At 39.1% G+C, this 6,000-nt stretch overlaps 1 long non-coding RNA gene across 1 annotated transcript in view; it reads left to right on the plus strand.

Annotated features, from left to right (window-relative positions):
- The window catches only part of LOC309874317, a 28,270-nt gene extending 23,028 nt beyond the window's left edge, over window positions 1–5,242 (plus strand). The window contains exons 2-3 of the long non-coding RNA XR_014316817.1: window positions 1,375–1,483; window positions 5,216–5,242. This is a non-coding gene — a long non-coding RNA (uncharacterized lncRNA). The remainder of the gene's footprint in view (window positions 1–1,374; window positions 1,484–5,215) is intronic.
- Window positions 5,243–6,000: the final 758 nt, after the last annotated feature.

Below are 6,000 nucleotides of genomic sequence, written 5' to 3' on the forward strand. Positions count from 1 at the left end.
CTGTCTTTAACTATGATGATGTTTAATGATACTTACATATTTGTAACTGGTTCCTTAAGAATTCATTTCCTCTTTTTCTTAACAGTAATCTGTACCACTTAGACAAAGCAGACACAGCACCATGATCTAAAATCTCAGCACTCAGCCATTCATACTGATTTTCACAATGAAGAAAATGTAAACATATCCTAGTGAGAACTTCACCCTGTATCAGCTTTAATACATGTGCATAATGCTTGCATACATGCATCACCCAGTCTCGTAATGGGTGTGACCCTGTGCATAAAGTTAGAAAAGAAAGGCCCAGCTCCTCAGACTTCCATGGAAGAGTACACCAAATACATCCTATGTAGTTATGTTGATCCCACTGGTAATTATACACCTAGGTAGGATTTAGATATGGGAACCATCTTGCTGAATTTTGGATGTCTGTTTGTGAACTAGCTGTCAAATCTCCCTTTCTAGACAATGTAGGTGTACACAGTACCATCAATAACATGGTACTGTGGTCATTACTGTGATAACATGATAACATGATACTGTGGCCAATGGTCATTTTAGGATCAGATTTATCTACTAAGCATAAATTATGCTGACTGTATTGATTAACTCCATGAGTTGCCAAGGGAATCTAAGGCAACTAACCCATAGACACCTTCAATGAAGACAACCACAATTCAGATGAATACGCTCTCCTTTTTCTCTTCAGACAACATCTTCTGAGCAGGAACTGGCCAATATCTGGAACACTCATCCCTTTTCCTGAGCTAGGAAACATGGTTGACATTTATGGCAAACAAATGCGTTTATATAAATTATTGTTCAAGATATAATCTTAGAAATATTTGCATATGAGTGCTACATATTATATGGGCAAAACTACAAAGCTACGGAAGAGTAGAGTTCAGCTCATGGCAGAGCACAGTTTCTGCTTGACTGAACAGACCAGTGATACCAAAGTTTGAAGTCAATGAAGTGGAGTTTTGATGAGATATTTTAAAATCTGATAAGCCAGATACCAGCAGGAAAGAGCTGCTAGGTATCAGCTGCAGAGAGTTCAGCTGACCCCCAGTGTCAAACCTGCTTCTAATACTTTTTGCAATGTGCCTTCATATTTGTGCTCACTGAAATATTCGCTTAGACAATTGAATAGTATGTAAATCGCTCACTCTGTAAATGTGATAGCTATAAATATCAATCACCTCATTGGATAGATTTTTCTGTATCAGCAGAAATTAATTTCTTTTCCCCACTTCAGGAGAGGGAGGAGGTGGATAGTGAGCTAGAGAAAAACCTCATATTTAGAATGAGAACCCCACATCTCTCTCTGTTGTAAAGTTGAGAACCTCTCCTTCTCTCTTCATTCCCTACCAGGTGAATCTCCCCAGCCTCATCTGCAAATCAGTTGCAGAAAACTGATGAAACCAAAAGAGGTGAAAGACTTCTGGTGATGGAGACACAAAGCAAAAGACAGACACAGGAGGTGAGTTGTGTGCAACAGCTCTCCTGCCCAGGAACACCCCGCCATCCCAAAGGGACACCGAAGGAAGCAGAGTCATGGCCTGTTCACCCACCGCCTGCCTGGCCACAGGCACAGTGGGAAGTAATTATGACTACAAAAAGCCCACTAGATGACCTCAGAGGAACTCTAGCTGTAGTGATTGCACTCCCACATCCAAGCTTTCTGCATGTCTCCCCAAACTTTTTTATGTTGTTTTGTTTTCTATAAAACGAAGAGAAAAAAAAAAGTCTTAAGGCATCAGAGATTTTTATGGTGATTGTATAATAATAAGCAGATTACAAAGACATCTTTACATGATACACAGTTTAGATAAGCAGAGGTTTCAGCCCAGCTTCATGGATATTAAAAATGGCTTAAAAACATTTTTGTTCAGAATACATTGAATGTGGAAGTTATATGCCTTCCTGTAATGAGGAGATAAGATGTATAAACAGTTGTGCATGTTAAAATGCCTACACATCTTCTTTTAATTAAGTTTTACTCAGCCACTCTGATACAGTCCTTCTGTGTCCTGTGAGTCAGCTACAGCAAAAGGATCTGTCAGATTTCTACTTGATTTGAATTGTCCAGGGGTTATCAGATTCAAATAAGAAAGGAAATATCCTGAGCTTTTGAACAAATCTCACACCCATTTAGTCCCCTGAAAATATATTTTTTTTATAATTTACCTACAAATTCCCAGCACTTTTCAGGGTAATTCCAGTCAAAATGGAAGTAGACAGACCTTTGGACCTCAAAATAAAGTGCTCTCTTTTTCTTTTGCAGTTTTTCCAATATGAATTCACAGGGCCATTTATATAATCTTTGCTGATCCTTCAGCTTTCTGAGGTGAACAATTTTATAGGTGACCAAAGGTAGGACTTTCCCTAAAATAGGCACAGAGAGAGTCAACTCTTCTGCAGGGACTGCTATTATTACTGAGAGAACCAATATTTCAATACCAGGTTACAGAAAGAAATAGAAATTTAAAACTAGTATAATAGAAGAAACATCTGCGTGACCTAACTGTGTTATTCAATATAAAATCCTGTTCAATAGCTCCCATAACATATTACTTCTTATCTGCTTGAGGGTGGTCCAACAGTACTTTGGATTATATTACAGACATAGATGGATTAGTTCAAAATGTCCCAAACTATCATTTGGGAACTGACCAGACAATACATGATTCTGCCCTCTAGTTAAAAGGAAACTGAAGTGATTAGCTGAGTTCAGTAAGCAATGGGTTTTTCAGATAGGAAAGAAAATTGGTTTGGTTCAAACCAAAACTAATTTTTTTTCAAGTTTCATAGTGAAATGAACGAAGTGAAAAGATGTGTTTTGGTTCAAGCTTTAATGTTTCCTGTAATCTACAATTTTGTTATTGTTGTTATTGTCAAACTGTTTAAATGTTTTGCTTATATTTTTTTAATTTTAATTTTTATTTATTTGTTTAAGATTGGGTTGATTTCTAACTCAAACCAACTTTGTGGAATGAGAAGGCAGAGTCTTGCTGAGAGAAAATATGAAATCCAAAAATTCGGCACTTCTGACACAGAGGAGTTTGATATAATTTAATTATTTCCTCTTTGCTTCTTCCCTTTCTTTCCAAGTCAGACCCATATGATAATTTGAGGATTAATTTTCAGAGGAAAAGAACTTCTTAGAACTTCATGCTGTAAGCATTTCATGCTGGAAGCATTTTACTACTGGTAAATATTTCAGCTGTAGCAATTGGTAATAATGTCTTGCATGAGAAAGACGCTTGATCCTGTGCTGAGGTCAGGGTTCTGCAGTGTGACTCCATTTTCCTTATCAGAGTGCTTGTTGTTATGCCCTGTGTTGGAATAACAGGAGAATTGGGTCCTAAAGAAGATATTAGTCTGGCATTTGTGTCCATAAAACTTTTTGACATTCCTTTTGCTGTTTCAGCGTTGCTGTTCAATGAAGGATGAACTCTCCTAGTGGGAGCTGTCTGCTCACTGGTACCCCAAGGGTGGCTTTTGCTGAAAGATCTGGACACAAAGCAGGGTATGATCCTCTACACTAGAGTTAAGGATTTAACACCACCAAAAGTGAAAAAAGAATCAGGCATAAGCAACTTAGTTTTCCAAGAAAAAGACATGGAAAGGCACCCCCATAAAATGACTGGGCAACCACTGCCAAATTCACCTATTTACTTGAAAGGTGAATATCCATTTGCCTTAAAAGAAAATAGTTCACAGCATAGCAATTCTCACTGCAGCAGTGAGATTTATTTTCTGATATTTTCCAATCTTTGACCAACACAATGTCCCAAAGAAAGTAAAACCAACATACTAGATAATAGAAATGTTGTCAAAATATTTTATGGGCTAGCATGTTCAGCGTGTAGCTTTCAACTTTTTCTTGGTGTTGAAGTCTTATTTTATTTGCTTTCTGATTTACCTTCATGGTGTCCTGCTACAGCAATAATGAATCTATACTGTATTATGCAGGGCTTTTATTTGTAGATACTCAGAAAGCACAGTCCTTCAATGTGCCAGAAAAGACTGCAAAAATACCTGTCTGCTTTTCAAGAACAAGCCCTGTTCTGTATTTGAAGGAGATAGATGCTCGCTTTCTTGTTAGTCAGGTGTGGTAACTGGAAAACTTCCCTCTTTACTAAAGTTTTCCTTGAATCATATTTTAAGAGCTGCAGGAAAACAGTGAAATGAAATTAAAGGAGGATGTTAGGAACCACAGGGGAAGAAAAACCTTCAATTTTGAGTTGCAGAGTTTGCTGCTCAGTAGTGTTCAGCTGTTTGAACAAGCCACAGATGTGCAACACATGACTGCAGGTGAAGACATTACAGGGAAGAGTGTGATGAGGTTTCTGTGGAAGACGACATCCACCCTGCACCTCCACCCCGTGTCTGCTCCACCCTGAAGCACTTGGAGCTGACCAGACCCAGTGAGATCTCTGCTGGCCATGTTCCTCCTCCTATAGCCCTAGCGCAGGGGGATTACAGAGGTGGCACAGGAAGGAGCTTGGGACTTTGTCATCACTACAAGTGGGGGAATGGTAAGAGCTGAGTAGTTTAGGGTCCCTATCCTTACAGGTTCCTCCTGAAATTCATTTCTTAACAGATTCTGTGGGCAAAGCCCAGCAGATGTTTGGCCTGAGCAAGGTCTGAAGGATCACACCAGCTACCTCAGGACATGTGACACCAGACATGATGTAGCAAGCCCTGATTAGTGAGTGCCTAAGGAGAAATTCAGGTGCCCAGATAGGAACATCTGTCTCTTAAAGATGTTTTGGTTATCCACAACATTTGCTTGGGTGCTGGGCAGTATCACAGCTTCTCCAGGGGACCTTCATGCTTTCAGGACTAGCAGCAAGAGGTTGGATAAAATATGTAAGACTGTCTAAATTACGTCTGGAAAACTGTTTCTAAATACTGGATTTGCTTACCTAGTATCTCATGTCTGGTGTTGAAACAAAAAAAAAGTTGAAGGAAGGTGAGTCCAGTGAAACTCCTAAATTGAAAGGGAAGGGTCTTTTCTTTCTTTCTTGGGGGAAAAGCAATCTTGCCATTCCTGCCGGCCATCTCTTTCCTCCTTCCTCATTTCAGTCCTGCTAAGGCATAGCTGATTTCATAATTCAAATCTTTTGTCTGTAGGGTCAGATACTAGTATATGATCTTCTGCTGAATAAAGATTATTCTGCTGAATAAAGATTATTTTGATCCACAGACCCTCAGATGGAAGAGAGAAGAGAATGGATTTTGTCACCAGCCTCTGAGATACATGTGTCTGCCTTACAGATAGGTGGAAGTCAATACTGTGTCATTGAGAGGTCCTGCCTAATGTCCTCTTTTGGCCTTCAAAACTGAGAATCTCTGAGCAACTTCTGGTGTACTGCTGAAGACATAACACAGCCTTCTGGTGAATTCAGTGGAATACCTCGTTACCTTTCATGTTTACATGTGTAGCATGTTCAGTTTTTGTTGTTTTTCTGTCACGTGAATGCTCAATGTTTTTGATTGTGGCTATATCCTTTGCCAAGACCCACCATTTCTTGAATTTTAATTTTAATTTAATTTTTTTTTTTTTTTGTGTGTGTGTGTATTACTGCAGTGATTCATTTCCCTTATGAACAAACATCGCTGCCTGCAAATCTCTTTCAGGGTTAACCTAAGACACCCCTTGGACTCTCATCATGTTTGGGAGTTACAGCCACATGTGGGAGCCATGGCTGAGCTGTGTGTGGGAAGGGGGGAGGATTGTAGCCTTGTTCTCACACCCCATTTCCAGGTGTTGAACTGCAGACATAGGAGAAGAAATTACTTCATCTTATCCATCTGGCAGCACAAAATTTAGGCTTTTACTTTCATCATCATGGGAATTTTTGCATTTAGGTGGTCATGTGTTGACAGATCCACCTGATTTAGAGATCTCATCTTTCTATTAGTAAATGCATTTTCTATAACAAATACTTTTATTTGTAGCTTATTATTGAGCCAACCAGAGAACCAGTC

The sequence above is a fragment of the Aythya marila genome, assembly GCF_965140915.1.
Source record: "Aythya marila genome assembly, chromosome: 2".
NCBI classification, from domain to species: Eukaryota; Metazoa; Chordata; class Aves; order Anseriformes; family Anatidae; genus Aythya; species Aythya marila.